At 41.7% G+C, this 16,854-nt stretch overlaps 1 pseudogene; it reads right to left on the bottom strand.

Annotated features, from left to right (window-relative positions):
* The window catches only part of LOC111524557, a 28,400-nt pseudogene extending 12,775 nt beyond the window's left edge, over positions 1-15,625 (bottom strand).
* Positions 15,626-16,854: the final 1,229 nt, after the last annotated feature.

Genomic DNA, 16,854 nt, shown 5'->3' with positions numbered 1-16,854 from the left:
AATATGGTATCAATAAGACAGTGGTTTTTAAGCACAGGCAGTTTTGCTTCTCAAGGGAGATTTCACAACATCTGGAGACATTTTCGATTGTCACAACTTTGTGGAGAAATTGTGTGCTACTGGCATCTAATGGGTAGAGGCCAGGGATGCTGCTAAATGTCCTGCATTGCACAGGATAGTCCGCCACAACAGGGAGTTATCTGGCCCCAAATGTCAATAGTGTGGACGTTGAGAAGCCCTGTTCTAAGAGTATGTGTGGATAGAATCACTTATCAGTAGTAGCCTTATTACTACCAGCTAGGATTTACTGAGCACTTACTATATATGCAGGCATGCTTCTAAGTGCTTACATTAATGAACTCTTTTAACACTTACAACAGGTGGAAGATAAAAATGTGTTTCCTTCCCCCTTTTCAGATGAGGAAATTGAGGCATAGGATGATCAAAGGTTGCCCAAAGTTACAAAGTTAGCAGAATTAGGATTCTAATCCAGGAATTCTGGCTTTAATTCCTTGAATCAGCATTTTATACTTCCGTAGCACTTCAGTCTCCAAAGCCTTTTTTTTTCTTGTAGCAAAACACGTATAACATAAAATTTGCCATTTCGACCATTTGAAAATATACAAGTCAATGGCATTAAGTATATTCACAATGTCATGCAACCCCGTTGATCGCCACCATCAATTTCAAAATTTTTGCCACCCCGAACGGAAGCTCTGAACTAGTTAAGCCATCATTCCACATATTCTTTCCTCTCCTCAGCCCCTGGTAACCTCCCATCTTTTCTCTGTCTCTATGAATTTGCCGATTCTAGATATTTCGTATGAATGAAGTTATGTGATCTGTGGTCTTTTGTATCTGGCTTCGTTCACTTAGCATAATGTTTTCAAGGTTTCTACATGCTGTGGCCTGTGTCATGATTTCATTCCTTCTTATGACTGATTCATAGTCCATTGTATGGATAGATCACATTTTTTTATACATGTGTCTGTTGATGAACACTTTGTTTGCTTCCACATTTTAGCTATTGTGAATAATACTGATATGAGCCCAAAGCTTTTTTTATACTGAAGGTAGAGAAGGGTTCTATCATTGAGAACAGGGGAGAAATCCAGATTGTTTTGGTGACAGACACTGTTCTCAGTCATCTCACACATACTATCTCATTTGATCTTCACATGAACCCCATGAAGCTCCCCCATTTTGACAGATATGAAGAACAGAGAGGGTAGGTCACTTGCCCAGGGTCACACAGCAAATCAGTGCACACTTCGTCACGAAGAGAAGTGTGTGTATGTTATGCAGCAGAACTCTGAGCAGTGGCTGCCTTCTGGAACAGGAGCCGAACTTCTGATTTGCACAGAAATCTAGGTAGGCAAAATTCCCTCAATACTCATATTGCACGATTTATAGGTGCTATATTTAGACATATATGAGGAGACCTCGATTGGGAGTAAAGATAGTTCTCCTTGTGCAAGGAAAAATAATTAATTTTTATCTCTGAGATTCAGTGCCATGACATTCACTCATTCTTGATTTGATGAGGCTTCCTTCATAGTCAATTTATTCCCTCTGCCTGCATTGATGAAGAACCTACTATGTGCAAGGCACTGCTCCAGACGTGCAAGATGGCAGTGAACAGGACAGACCAAGTCCCTGTCCACATGGAGTCTCTGTTCTAGTGGGGGAGACAGGTAATAAACAAGTGAGCAAGCACACAAGTGGTCCAGACAGAGATGAGGGTTAAGAGCTGCACTTTGCTCTTGAAACGTATCTGCTGGCTCTGATGATGTCCAAAAGGAGATACTGAATCCTGAGGCTGGAGGGTAAACTCAACTTCCCACCCTCAGCTCACTCTGTTCCCAGAAATGACCATGTGTTCATCATGATGAATTGAGCGTAACATCTTCCCATCATCCTTGGGGTCCCTATTACTGAGAGAGACAGAGCTGAAAGCTAGATTCATTCATGTCTGGCTTTTTCCACTCGCTGTTTTTTTCTCTGGAGTGGAGTCTATTTAGGAAAACACCTTCAGGGGTCAAGGTGATCTCCTATATCAGAAATCAGCAGACTTTTTCAGTAACGAGCCAGATAGTACATAGTTTGGTCTCTGTGGGTCATACGGTGTCTGCCGGTGCCTTCTCAACTCTGTTGTTGTAACATGAGAGCAGCCAGAGACTATCGGTAAATGAATGGATGTGGTTGTGTTCCAATTAAACTTTATGAACCCTGAAATGAAATTACATATAGTTTTTACCTGTCAGAAAATATTCTTCACAATTTTTTTCTAGCTATTTAAAAATGTAAGAAAACATTCTTAGCTAGCAGGAGGATGGCTAGACTTGACCCACGGGCCATAGATCATCGACTGTTCGTGTATCATTCCTCATCAATGGTCCTCTGGCATCTGAATCTTTCCTTTTTTAACTCCAGCCAACTGACTGCATCCTAAGGCAGATTATTCTGCTTTCAGAAAGGTGCTGTTTTTAGAAAGCATCAATCATGTATTGAGTCAAAATATGCCTTCTTGTATCATTCATCCAACAAACATTTTGTAAAGAAATTTAAACATTTCAACTCTATAGGATGGAAGTTTGGGGATATACATAAAGTTAGAGAGAACAGTGTAATGACCCCCTAGGTACCCATCACCCAGTACTGACAATTATCAGCATGTGGCCAGTCTTGTCTCATCTCCACCCACCACCCTGCATAGATTCTTTGAAAGGAAATCTCAGATCTCATATTGCTCTATCAGTGAATACTTCCATACACATTTCTGAGGGATAAGGACTAAAACATTTTAAGGTGACCTGATTTTGAAATTAACAGTAATTCCTTAAAATCATTAATATTCAGCCAGTGTCTAAATGTCCCTGACTTACGTTCTTTGATTGTTAATTTCTTTCAACCCAGATCAAAATAAGATCTGGGCATTGCATTTAGTCAGTAAATCTCTTAAGTCTTCTTTTTCAATAATAGGTTTATTGAAGTGTAATTGGCACACAGTATTTGAAGTGTACAATGTGATAAGCTTTGCCCTATGTTTATAACCACGAAACCATCAACACGATCAAGATAATGAACATTTCCATCACCCCAAAAGTTTCTCTGTAGCCTTTTGTAATTCCTCCTTCCCACCTCTTCCCACCTCACTTCACCCACCCACTAGCCCCATGCCAGCAGTAATTTGCTTTCTGTCATTTTAGATTAGTTTATATTTTCTAGAATTTTATATAAATGGAATCGTATAGCAGGTACTGATTTTTATCTGACCTTCTTTTATAATTGTAATTAGTTTGAGATTAATCCATGTTGTTGGGTGCGGATAGCTTATTCCTTTGTAAGGTTGAGTAATGTTCTGTTGGATGGATATACCACAATTTATCTGTTCATCTGTTGGCGAATATTTGGATCATTCCCAGTTTTTTGCTATTGTAAATAAGGCTGTTAGAAGAATGAAAAAAATAATAATCCAGAGACTGGAAGAAAATTTTGCAAAGCATAGATCTAACAAAAGACTTATGTCCAGAGTATATAAAGAACCCTCAAAACTCAATGAGAAGAAAATGGACAACCTAATTAAAAATGGGCAAAAGATTTAAACAGCTACTTCAGCAAAGAAGATATACAGATGGCAAATAAGCACATGAAAATATACTTAGCATCTTTACTTTGGGAAAATGGAAAATAAAACCAGAAATAAGATACCACTATTAAAATTGCTACAATATAAAAAGCTGTGTCGGGCATGGTGGTTCATGCCTCAAACCCCAGCACTGTGGGAGGCTGAGGTGGGAGGATTGTTTAAGCCCAGGAATTCGAGATGAACCTGGGCAACACAGTGAGACCTTGTGTCCCAACAAACAAACAAAATTAGCCCAGCATGGTGGTGCATGCCTGTAGTCCCAGCTACTTGGGAGGCTGAGGTGGGAGGATCACTTGAGCTTGGGAGGTCGAGGCTGCAGTGAGCAGAGATCATGCCACTGCCCTCTAGCCTGGGTAACAGAGTGAGACCTTGTCTCAAAGAAAAAAAAAAGACTGACTATGCCAGATGTTGGAAAGATGAGGAGCAACGTGATCTCTCATACTGCAGGTGGGGATGTAAAATGATATAGCTACTTTGGAGAACAGTTTGACAGTTTTTCAAAGAGTTAAATAAACACTGTGGTAGGCAGAATAATGTCTCACCTCCCAAAGAAGTGCACATGCTAATCCCTGCAACCTGTGAATATATTACATAGAAAAAGGAGCTGGGCACAATGGCTCACACCTGTAATCCCAGCACTTGGGGAGGCTGAGGCGGGCGGATCGCTTGAGGTCAGGAGTTTGAGACCAGCCTGGCCAACATGGTGAAACCCCGTCTCTACTACAAATACAAAAATTAGCCGGGCATGGTGGCATGTGCCTGTAGTCCCAGCTACTTGGGAGGGTGAGGCAAGGGAATCGCTTGAACCCAGAAGGCGGAGGTTGCAGTGAGCCGAGATGGCGCCACTGCACTCCAGCCTGGGCAACAGAGTGAGATCCTGTCTCAAAAAAAAAAAATAAAGGACATTGTAGTTGTGATTAAGTTAAAGATTTTGAGATGGGAAGATTATGTGGATTATCTGTGTGGTCCAATGTAATTATAAATATTCTTATAAGAGGATGGCAGGAGGGCCAGAGAAAGAAATGTAAAGATGCTACATTGTTGACTTTGAAGAGGAAAAGGGGCCATGAGTCCAGGAATGCAGGTGGCTTCTAGAAGTTGGAAAAGACAAGAGAATGAGTCTTCCCTAGAGCTTTCAAAAGGAATACAGGTCTGCCTGTGCTTCCAAAAGTGCTTCCTATGAATTCCAAAGTTCTGATCTTTACAACTGTAACATAGTAAATTTCTATTATTTTAAGCCATTAAGTTTCTGGTAATTTGTTATAGCAGCAATAGCAAACTAATACATATTCCTACATATAATCCTGCCATCTCATTTCTAATTATTTATCCAGGAGAAATGAGGACTTATGTACCTTAGCACATAAATGCTTCTAAGTCTCTTTTAATCTGTAAGAGGTCCCTCTTTCTCATGGATTTCTGCCATTTATAACAAACATCTATTGAGTGCCTACTATATCCCTGAGCCTACTCTTTAGGGAGATACAGTAAATAATACTATTTTTCTTTCTTTCTTGTTTTTTGAGACAGGGTCTTCCTCTATTGCCCAGGTTGGAGTGCAGTGGTGAAATCATGACTCACTACAGCCTTGACCTCCCAGGCTCAAGTGATCCTCCTACCTCAGCCTCCTGAGTAGCTGAGACTACAGTCACATGCCATCACACCTGGCTAATTTTTGTATTTTTTGTAGAGATGGGGTCTCACTATGTTGCCCAGGCTGGTCTTGAATGCCTAGGCTCAAGTGATCTGCCTGCCTCAGTCTCCCAAAGTGCTGGGATCACAGGTGTGAGGCATCACATTTGGCTTATTTATCTTTCTTTATGGCATGTTTGGTAGGTGATTCACACACCATGAGATTCCCTCCCTGGCATCTAGTTTAAACAATCTCTGTTCTTCCACACAGTCTGAGTGTGTGAAAATTCCTCTTAAGGGACTGTGATACCGACAACTGTACTTAGAAACGCAATGTGATTTGCTTAAGGTGGTTCAGGATGTTATATGAACATCTGTTTTTTATCTTCCCAGGATCCTTCATCATCTTTGGACAAAGTCATTCCAGTTTTAATTGGGAGCACCATCTTCCTTCAGTTTCCAGATCCTGTGACTTTGTTGTGTCTGTGACTGACCTCGCTCCATGGCAACAGGGCAGTCACATGTCCTTGGCTAGCCAATCAGGGAATACCATTGCCCTGGCCCCAAGGGACTGGTTCAGTGATGGTCACTTGGCTCAAGCTGGATTATTGTAGAAATCTCTGGGCTGTCAATCACTTCTCGACAGGTTACTGGGTGAGCACAACATCAGAGTAAAGAGAATTAGGTGATCCTCAAAGATGTTCACTCATGCTGGAAAGACAAGTTGGCAGCAAATTCTTCTAAAGGGACACATATCTAGTTTTGTGAGAGATGCAGTGTTTCTCATTTGGGGACATTTTTGGAGACTCTTGGAAAAAGCCTGGCAATGTCAATGCTTTTGCTCAGCTGTTTGAGTGGTGCAGGAGACACATGGCCTCAGTGTATCAGTTGGCCAGGCTACTGGCAAGGAATTGGGATTGGCTTTCAGCTTGTTGCATGTGCCCTGCTTAGCTTTCTAAGCTTGAACCTGATCCCCCCTTACCTATCCACCTGCTACTTACACTCTTCCTCCCTTAAATAGAGCTCATCTCTCTGCTTTACCAAATCCACAACACCCTGCGAATCCCTGATCAGCTTTGTTTTCTTCACTGAGAGTTCTCTGGCTTCTTCGGTCTTCTAACCAGATTGCAATTAAAGACAGAAATCATGGCAAATACTTACTTCTTACTGTTTCCTGTTTCTACCCTGGTCTTTCCAACCACATTTTAGGGACTGTACATCAGATGTGCCTCTTGTTTATATAGAAAGCCCTGTAGTCATTTGATAAATATCTGCTGTGTGCTGAGATTTGAGATGGACAAGGTCCCTGCCTTCGTGAATTTTGCAATATAGTGGGTGGGAAAATATAATAAACAAGTAAATAAATACTATGTCATATAAGAATGAAAACAAGAACAAGATCAGATAATGAGCAATGGGAAGAGAGGAAACACTAATAAGGTGGTCTAAGGGAGGCTTCTTTGAAAAGATGGCATTTGAGTAGACACTTGAATGAATGGCTTCTCTCCCTCTTTTTGGTGTTAGCTTGGTGGCTTGTGATAAAAACAATGGACAGTAGAATTTTTAACTTCCTTGCTTTCTGTGCTTTTTTGCCAAATCTCTTCCAAAGTGCCTGAAATGATCCAACAGACCACAATAGACACAGTAAGAGAGCCCCTCAAGGATTCCTACATCCCAATATTTATGCTCTGTGGAATCCCTACCCGTTGAGTATGGGCTGGATTTATTGGCTTACTTCTTGCAAATGAAATATGGCAGAAGGCCGGGTGTGATGGCTCACGTCTATAATCCCAGCACTTTGGGAGGCTGACGCGAGTGGATCACCTGAAGTCAGGAGTTCGAAAGCAGCCTGGCCGACATAGTGAAACCCCGTCTCTACTAAAAATATAAAAATTAGCTGCGTGTAGTGGTGAGCGCCTGTAATCCCAGCTACTCAGGAGGATGAGGCAGGAGAATCACTTGAACCCATGAGGCAGATGTTGCTGCGAGTCAAGATAATGCCATTGCACTCCAACCTGGGCAACAAGAGTGAATCTCAATTAAAAAAAAAAAAAACGAAAAAGAGGCAGAAGGGATGAGCTGATGAGCTGTCACTTCAACATTTACATCACGGCCGGGCACGGTGGCTCAAGCCTGTAATCCCAGCACTTTGGGAGGCCAAGACGGGCGGATCACGAGGTCAGGAGATCGAGACCATCCTGGCTAACACTGTGAAACCCCGTCTCTACTAAAAAATACAAAAAACTAGCTGGGCGAGGTGGCAGGCGCCTGTAGTCCCAACTACTCAGGAGGCTGAGGCAGGAGAATGGCGTGAACCCGGGAGGCGGAGCTTGCAGTGAGCTGAGATCCGGCCACTGCACTCCAGCCCCTGCGACAGAGCGAGACTCCGTCTCAAACAAAAACAAAAACAAAAACAAACAAACAAAAAAAAAACATTTACATCATAAAATGACTGTGCTAATGACCTTCGGTATTCCCTGTCTTACTTTCTCTTAGATCACTTACTCTAGGTGAAGCTGGATTCCATGTGATGAGGCAGGATTGGGAAGAGACCCATGTGGCAGGAGCAGAGGCCTGTGGCCTGCCCAAATCCACCTGAGTGACTTTGAAAGCGAATCCTCTCAAGTTGTGTCCTCAAGCGAAATTTCAGCCCTGACAACCACAACTGCCTAACTGATCTTGAGCCAGAGGCACCCAGCCAAGCTGCTCCCAAGGTTTCAGACCCACAGAAATAGTGAGATCATAAATGTTTGTATTTTACACCATTACATTTTGGGGTAATTTGCTACACAGCAACAGATAACTACTACACAATCAAAATGGAATGATCATCTATGGGTCTGCATGAGTTTGCCTCACTCTACTGAGTGGGGCAGATGGTCATAGTATCCAGGAAAATACTCTTCCTTGGATAAAATAGGCAACTCAAGGCCTTTTCACACTGGGTCATAAATGTACATTTGGTGGATCATTTCCATTACTAAAATGTAAGATCCACAAGAAAATTTGCATACTTGTAATAATTCATATACTGTAAGCCCGTGCCCAGCATATAGTTAAGCATTGTACGTTCACCGACTTCCTTTATCTTTCTAACAATTCTATGATAAAAGTATTATTATAATCGTCATTTCTGTAGATGTGAAACTGAGGCAGAGAAGAATTAAGTTGCCCAAAGTGGTGTTACATGTAAATGGAGGAGGCAGGATTTGAACCCAGGCAGTTTGGCTTCAGAGTTCTTAGTAAGTATTTGGGTTGGAGTAAATGAGGGAGTAAAACTATTGGATGACTTCTGATTATTGCCTTAGGGGATGGGTACCTCTCTGTCCTTCATTTCCTCATTGGTGTTTTTATAACCCCTTGCATGGTATTTGTTGTCGACATCTAAAATATATTCCGAAAGCAACATGTTCTTTTTTTCACCTCGCTGTTTTCTTTGCTAAGGTCTTCACAGGAGGCTGGGCCTTTCTGTCTATGTTGGGATCTTCTATATTTTAAGATATTCTCTTCGCCAAGCATGTTGACATGTGAGTTGCAAGCCAAGCCTCTGAGAAGCAAAATGTTGAACAATTATCAATTGAAGACATCATGTCACAAGATGTCTTCTCTTTAAACAAATCAAAAAGTCCCATAGCAAACTCCTTTTATCTGAGGATCTCCAGAGACCCCTCTGACACTGGACCATCTCGCCGAGACATTTCAAACACAGACTCTCATCATTTATTCCGGTTGCAGGGGCCCCAGACTTCTTTAGAATAGATAATGCGGCTTCATTATGGTTCTATGTGAATGTGCCTGGAAAAGGATCATTGCATTTCCTTTAAAAAGCGGTGGCATTTTTTTTTCCTTCCAGCCCCTTAATTGGGGTTGTGATGTAAAAAGAGAAGCATAGAACAAAACTTCCAATGAAAAAATTTGGACTCACTCTCCATAATGTCATCCAGGCTTGCTTTGGCCTTGATGAATTCAGCACTTTAAAGAGTGTGTCAACACAATCAATTTTATGCCCTCAATAAAACTTGTGAATGAGCTCAGTGAGAAATTCCAAGGTCTGGGAAGACAATTAACGTTTGAAATATATATTAAGTTGTTTACTGTGACATTTTATGTGGCCACAGAGCTGTACCCGATGTCACAGGGGAAGAATTTCCCTAGGAAATGAAAGTTTTGCTTTTCAAATAACATTGACATGTCAGATTCCTCCCCAAATACAGAGGAATGTAAGAAATGACTACCAGTGAAAATCCAGTGACATTCTCTGACCACATTGATGTGATTCTCCTTGTTTTGCATTTCAACTGGCAGTTGTCTCCAGAGCGTATCTGTTGTCAACATCTCAGCACCTTAATTTTATTAGACTATTTGTATCACTGGTCTTTGTAGTTCTGTATGCATGGGGGGTGTCTTATTAATTAATTTGACTTGAGTTCAAGCCCCAGCCCTAGCTATTAGTCAATGCGTTATGTTATACAAGTTGTATTACCTCTCTAGACTTTATTTCCTGTTGTGAGAATTACAGTCATGCACAGCATGACAACGTTTCGGTCAATGATGGACCATATATACGACGGTGGTCCTATAACATTATAATGGAGCTGAAAAGGCCAGGCATGGTGGCCAAGCCTATAATCCCAGCAGTTTGGGAGGCTGAGGTGTGGGCAGATCACTTGAGGTCAGGAGTTTGAGACTAGCCAGGCCAACAACGGTGAAACCCTGTCTCTACTAAATATACAAAAATTAGTCGCGCATGGTGGCGCATGCTTGTTGTCCCAACTACTTGGGAGGATGAGGTGGGACAATTGCTTGAATCTGGGAAGCAGAGGTTGTAGAGTGAGCCAAGATTGCACCAAGCATTCCAGCTTGGGCAACAGAGCTGAGACTCCATCTCAAAAAGAAGAAGAAAAGAAAATGGGGCTGAAAAGTTCCTATTGCCTAGTGATGTCATACATAGCCATGGTAGTGCAACACATTACTCACGTGTTTGTGGTGATGCTATCGTTAACAAACCTACTTTGCTGCCACTTGTATAAAAGTCTAGCACATGCAATTATGTACAGTACAGAGTACTTGATGATGATAGTAAAGGACAATGTTACTGGTTTATGTATTTACCATCCTATACTTTTATGGTTATTTTAGAGTATACTCCTATGTATTGAAAAAATGATAACTGTAAAACAGCCTCAGGTAGGTGCTGCAGGAGGTATTCCAGAAGCAGATATTGTTGTCATAGGAGATGGCAGGTCTCCACGTCATGGAGATGAACACATGCCTGTTATTGCCCCTGAAGACCTTCCAGTGGGACAAGATGTGGAGGTGGAAGGCAGTGATTGTGATGGTCCTGACCTAGGGTAGGCCCCGGCTAATGTTTTTCTTTGTGCCTTAATTTTTAACACAAAAGTTTAAAAAGAGAAAAAAAATACATTTTAAAACTAGAAAGCATATATAGAATAAGGAGATATTTTTATATGACTGTACAATGTGTGTATGTTTTAAACTAGGTGTTATTACAAAAGTCAAAAAGTTAAAAAATAAGTTTATAAAGTAAAAAAGTTACAGTAAGCTACGATTAATTTGTTATTGAGGAAATAATTTGTTTTCTTTTGAGACAAGGTCTCACTTTGTTGCCCAAGCTGGAGTGCAATGGTGTGATCTCAGCTCACTGCAACTTCTGCATCCCAGGCTCAAACAATCCCCCACCTCAGCCTTCCAAGCAGCTGGGATTGCAGGCATGTACCACCATGACTGGCTAATTGTTGTGTTTTTTGTAGAGATGGGGTTTTGCCATGTTGGCCAGGCTGGTCTCAAACTCTGGGACTCAAGAAATTCAACCGCCTCAGCTTCCCAAAATGCTCATAGGTGTGAGTCACCATACGCAGCTAGAAGTAACTTTTTAAAAAATAAATGTAGTATAACCCAAGTGTGCAGTGTTTATCAAGTCTACAGTGTACAGTAATGTCCTAGGCCTTCACATTCACTCAGCACTCACTTACTGACTCACCCAGTGCTATAGCCTCCATTCGTGGTAAGTACCCAACAGGGTACTTACCTTTTATACTGTATTTTTACTATAACTTTTCTATGTTTAGGTAAACAAATGCTTATCACTCTGTTACAATTGCCTGCAGTATTCAGTACGGTAATATGCTGTACAGGTTCGCAGCCTAGGAGTGATAGCCTATACTCTATAGCTTAGGTGTGTAGTGGGCTATACCTTCCAGGCTCGTGGAAGTATACCCTGTGATGTTTACTCCATTGATAAAGCTGCCTAATGATGCATTTTCCAGAATGTATTCTTATAATTAAGCTATGTGTGACTATAAATGCAACAATAAGTTATCAAATAGTCTATTAATTACGATTTAAGAAGTCACTATTGTTTCTTTGGATAGTATTAACAAGCTCTTTTTGAGGAGGGTGCTAATGCACAGATTGTAAGCAGATCAAAAAATGTCAATTAATATGTATTAGTCAGTTATTGCTGCATCAATGCTGTGTGACAAATAACCTCAGAATTTCATTGGTTTACAACAATATTAATTAAATAGTCTATTTGTCATATAAATGTACTTACTTGTTTATTGTTGCTCATAGGTCTGTGGGTTAGTCAAGACAGCTCAGCTTCAGGCTGCAAATCGGGTTTAAGTTTACTCCCTGTGTACTACCTGGGGCATGCTCTTTCATGGGCAATGACAGTGGTACCAGAATAGCAATCAGAAGCATGGCCAGGCATGGTGGCTCATGCCTGTAATCCCAGCATAGCAATCAGAAACATGGCTGGACGTGCTGGTTCAAGCCTGTAATCCCAGCACTTTGGGAGGCCGACAAGGGTGGATCACCTGAGGTCAGGAGTTCGAGACTGGCCTGGCCAACATGGTGAAACCCCGTTTCTACTAAAAATACAAAAATGAGCCAGGTAAGGTGGTGCAGGCCTGTAGTTCCAGCTACTTGGGACGCTGAGGCAGGAGAATCGCTGGAACCCAGGAGGCGGAGGTTGCAGTGAGCTGAGATCGCACCATTGCACTCCAGCCTGGGTGACAAAGCGAGACTCCATCTCAAAAAAAAAAAAAAGAAGAAGAAGAAGAAGAAGAAGAAACACAGGATGCCTTTTTCATTGTAAACTCTAAACCCACACTTTGACACCTTTTCCTACATTCTATTGGCCAAAGCCACTCACATCGTCAAAACCAATACTAATGGGGCAGAGATGTTTAGTCTATTTAGGGTAAGAGACAAGGGAGACTTGGGGAAAAATAATGTCACCTACCATGGCAAGTAAGAAGAGGTAAAGAATCTGACACCACAAAAGGTACCTAAGAAACACAGAGTTTTCTCTCTTTCATATTCATATCTCAAATCGTTTGGATTGACCTTATTTTCTACAATCCAAGTAAAGATTGAGTTCTTTCTTTTCCTTCTATTTGACGAAATCATAGATTTTCATTCCACCAGTGATTCGTTTTTCCTTTCACAAAGTCAGGTACTTTTTATTCAAGATCTCCAGAAACTCTTTGCCTGACGGTGAAATGTCTATTGTATTGACTCACCTTTAAATGTCAATGACCAGTCAAGATAATTAAAGAGTTAAGTATTGGTTGCAGAGAAAAGGGAATGCTTATACACTGTTAGGGGGAGTGTAAATTAGTTCAACCCTTGCGGAAAGCAGTGTGGTAATTCCTCAAAGAGCTAAAAGCAGAACTACCATTTGACCCAGAAATGACACTACTGGATATATACCCAAAGTAATAGAAATGGTTCTATCATACAGACACATGCACACATATGTTCGTTGCAGCACTAGTCACAATAGCAAAGACATGGAATCAACCTAACTGCCCATCAGTGGTAGACTGGATAAAGAAAATGTACATATATACCATAGAATATTATGCAGCCATGAAAAAGAATGAGATCATGCACTTTGCAGGAACATGGATAGAGCTGGAGGCCATTATCCTTAGTAAGTGATGTATGAACAGAAAACCAAATACCACATGTTCTCACTTATAAGTGGGAGCTAAATGATGAGAACACATGGACACACAGAGGGGAAGAACAGACACTAGGCCTACTTGAGGGTGAAAGGTCAGGGGAGGGAGAAGATAAGAAAAAAATAACTATTGTGTATCAGGCGTAGTACCTGGGTGACCAAATAATCTGTACAACAATCCCCTGTGACATGAGTTTACCTGTATAACAAACCTGCACATGTACCCCTGAATCTAAAAGAAAAGTCAAAAAAAGTTAAGTATTTACTCATCTATTCAAATCAAGTGATACCATGGTGTGGGAATCAGGAAGAAATCCAAGATTCTAGTCTCAGCTCTGTCACTAAGTGTGGACAAGACAGTGATGTTCTCTGGGGATAATCTACAAGAAAAAAGGCTGAGGAAGCTGCAGGGCAAATCGTTTAATGACGTTAACTGTTTTCAGTAATCTCTCAATGCAGAAATCATCGTCTAAATAAGCATTCCTTTCCAAATGCAGTCTAGCTATTTTGCCTAAAAGTTGGCAGATGTCACTTGCCCCAGGATAAAGAACATCTTAAGAAAGATATTTTAAATGTGGTGTTTAAACAACCTATAACAATTATGCAGGGGTTTTCAAAGTTCGTATAACAATTCTACTGCTTTTTGCTCATTCAATATTTCTGTTTTTCTCATTGTTGATCCAGTAATTTCACTTTTAAGGAAATAATTAGAGATGAGGAAAGAGGTTTATGTACAAAAATCTTCATTGTGGTACTTAAAAAAGTTAAAGTAAAAAATTGGACAGAACTTAAATGTCTAATCATAAGGGACTGATTGAGTAAATTATTGTAAATCTATTTAATGGACTATAACGCAGATGTTAAAATCATGTTTTAAACCATTTTAATGACTTGACAATGTTCTCATGGTATAATATTAGATGAAATATGTAAAAGAGGAAAAGCATATTTTATGACCATCAGTTCTTTAAAAATGCAGTAATAAGATTGTAAGGAAATTCAGAGAAACAGGAATGGTGATTATCTCAGGATTGTGACATTTTAAGTACTCTGCATGTTCTTTACATGTTTCTACATTTTCTGTTTTTGACAACAAACATTATTACATTTTTTTTTGGCGGGGGGAGACAGAGTCTTGCTCTGTCACCCAGGCTGGAGTGCAATGGCAGGATCTCGACTCACTGCAACCTCTGCCTCCCAGGTTCAAGTGATTCTCCTGTCTCAGCCTCCCAAGTAGCTGGGATTACAGGCACGTGCCAACACACCTGGCTAATTTTTGTATTTTTTGTTAGAGACATGTTGGCCAGGCTGGTCTTGAACTCCTGACCTCAAGTGATCCACCCTCATCGGCCTCCCAAAGTGCTGGGATTACAGGTGTGAGCTGCCTATTTTTCATTTTTATTAAAGTAATTGTCATGCACATCCGTGTGAAGAGACCACCAAACAGGCTTTGTGTGAGCAATAAAGCTTTTTAATCACCTGGGTGCAGGCGGGCTGAGTCTGAAAAGAGAGTCAGCGAGGGGAGGTAAGGGTGGGGCCGTTTTATAGGATTTGGGTAGGTAAAGGAAAATTCCAGTCAAAGGGAGGTTGTTCTCTGGCGGGCAGGAGTGGGAGTCACAAGGTGCTCAGTGGGGGAGCTTTTTGAGCCAGGATGAGCCAGGCACAAGATAATGCCATCGCTTAAGGCAAGGACCGGCCATTTTCACTTCTTTTGTGGTGGAATGTCATCAGTTAAGACGGGGCAGGGCATTTTCACTTCTTTTGTGATTCTTCAGTTACTTCAGGCCATCTGGGCGTATAGGTGCAAGTCACAGGGGATGCGATGGCTTGGCTTGGGCTCAGAGGCCTGACAGTAATACATTTACATACATACATGGGCAAGCCCTATAGTTTTCACGTTCTGGGTCCAGGATTCAGGATGTCAGAGAAACAGAAATTCCAGGGAGCAGCAGAGTGGAGGTAAGCTCTGATTTGGGGAGAGGCTCTGGGGACAGGGGTGTGCTCCTTGCTGGATATGGGCTCATCCTGTGTGGATGGCTCCAGAGGGAGGTCAGAAGCCTTTGACAGAACCACTTCTGATCGAGACAGGCAGTAGTCTTCGAACCCAAGCACAGGCTTACAACTTGGACTTACAACTTAAATGAAGGCATTACAAAATCACTCTATATCGCTCATTCTTTCCAGCAACCTCTCCTTGAATTCCAGTTGGAGGAAAAAACAAACCAACACAGACTTTAGACACAAGACATTTTGCAGCCTCTAGATCCACTCACACTTTGCCGCTGGTGTCTACAGGGGATAAAGTCAGCAGGGCTGGCAAACGGCAAGAGTTGCATACACCCAGAAATCACCATTGTGATCTCCGTTTAGACAGCAGTGTCCCCAGAACCTGCCTGCTGGACCTATTCTCCCAACAACATATAGGAGAGACTTAGAAAGAGGTTTGGGTCTGAGGTCACACGTGGTTTTCACACTGAAAGTAATTTTGGTGGAAAGGAGACGGCTTCGAAACTCCTGACGTTCTCTATTCTCTTCAAACAGCTGAAACAGAATGTGCAGGAAATATAAGCGCATCCCTTTACAACACTGACCTTTTGTTTTTCAAATTAGTTTCCCTGGAAGTTTGAACAAAGAATCGGTGGGCAAAGAAAATGATTTGGAATCACAGTTGTACAGCGGGCATTTTTTCGAAGTGTTTTATCATCTTGCCAGAGTGGATATGCGTGGCTGGAGTTGGAGTCTGCCAGTGAGGATCTCAAGCTCAAGAACTCAACACTTCTGGCTTTCTAGGGTTTGATCTACCCTAACACATAATACTGCCAAGGTCATTGTCACCCTTTAGAGGATGATGCAGCAATATGGTGTTAAAGACAAACTTGCAAATAGGTTACCAGCCCTTGGAGGAATTGTCTTTTTTTTAACCAGCCTCAACCTGGGTTTTTTTTTTTTTTTTTTTTTTGAGACGGAGTTTCACTCTTGTTGCCCAGGCTGGAGTGCAATGGTGCAATTGCTGTTCACCAAAACGTCTGCTTCCTGGGTTCATGTGATTCTCCTGCCTCAGCCTCCTGAGTAGCTGAGATTACAGGCATGCACCGCCACGCCTGGCTAATTTTATTATTTTTAGTAGAGACGGGGGTTTCTCCATGTTGGTCAGGCTGGTCTCGAACTCCCGACCTCAGGTGATCCACCTGCCTCGGCCTCCCAAAGTGCTGGGATTACAGGCGTGAGTCACTGCGCCCGGCCCACCTCAACCTGTTTTTAAGATAAACCCAGGTACCAACATGCAATAAAGCAACATTCCTTTGTTTCCTCAACGTGAAGCTCAGTTGTGACAAGGTACTCTATTGTTACCAGAAAGGGGTCCCGATCCAGATTCCGACAAAGGGTTCTTGGATCTCACACAAGAAGGAATTTGGGGCAAGTCCCCATAGAGTGAAGTCAAAGCAATTTTATTAAGAAAGTATAGAACAGGACAGGCGCGGTGACTCACACCTGTAATCCCAGCATTTTGGGAGGCTGAGGCAGGTGGATCACTTGAGGTCAGGAGTTCGAGACCAGTCTGGTCAACATGGTGAAACCCTGT

This window comes from Piliocolobus tephrosceles, chromosome 17 (assembly GCF_002776525.5).
Source record: "Piliocolobus tephrosceles isolate RC106 chromosome 17, ASM277652v3, whole genome shotgun sequence".
Lineage (NCBI taxonomy): Eukaryota > Metazoa > Chordata > Mammalia > Primates > Cercopithecidae > Piliocolobus > Piliocolobus tephrosceles.
Note: the sequence above shows the minus strand (reverse complement) of the source record. Positions and strands in the feature narration are given on the sequence as shown.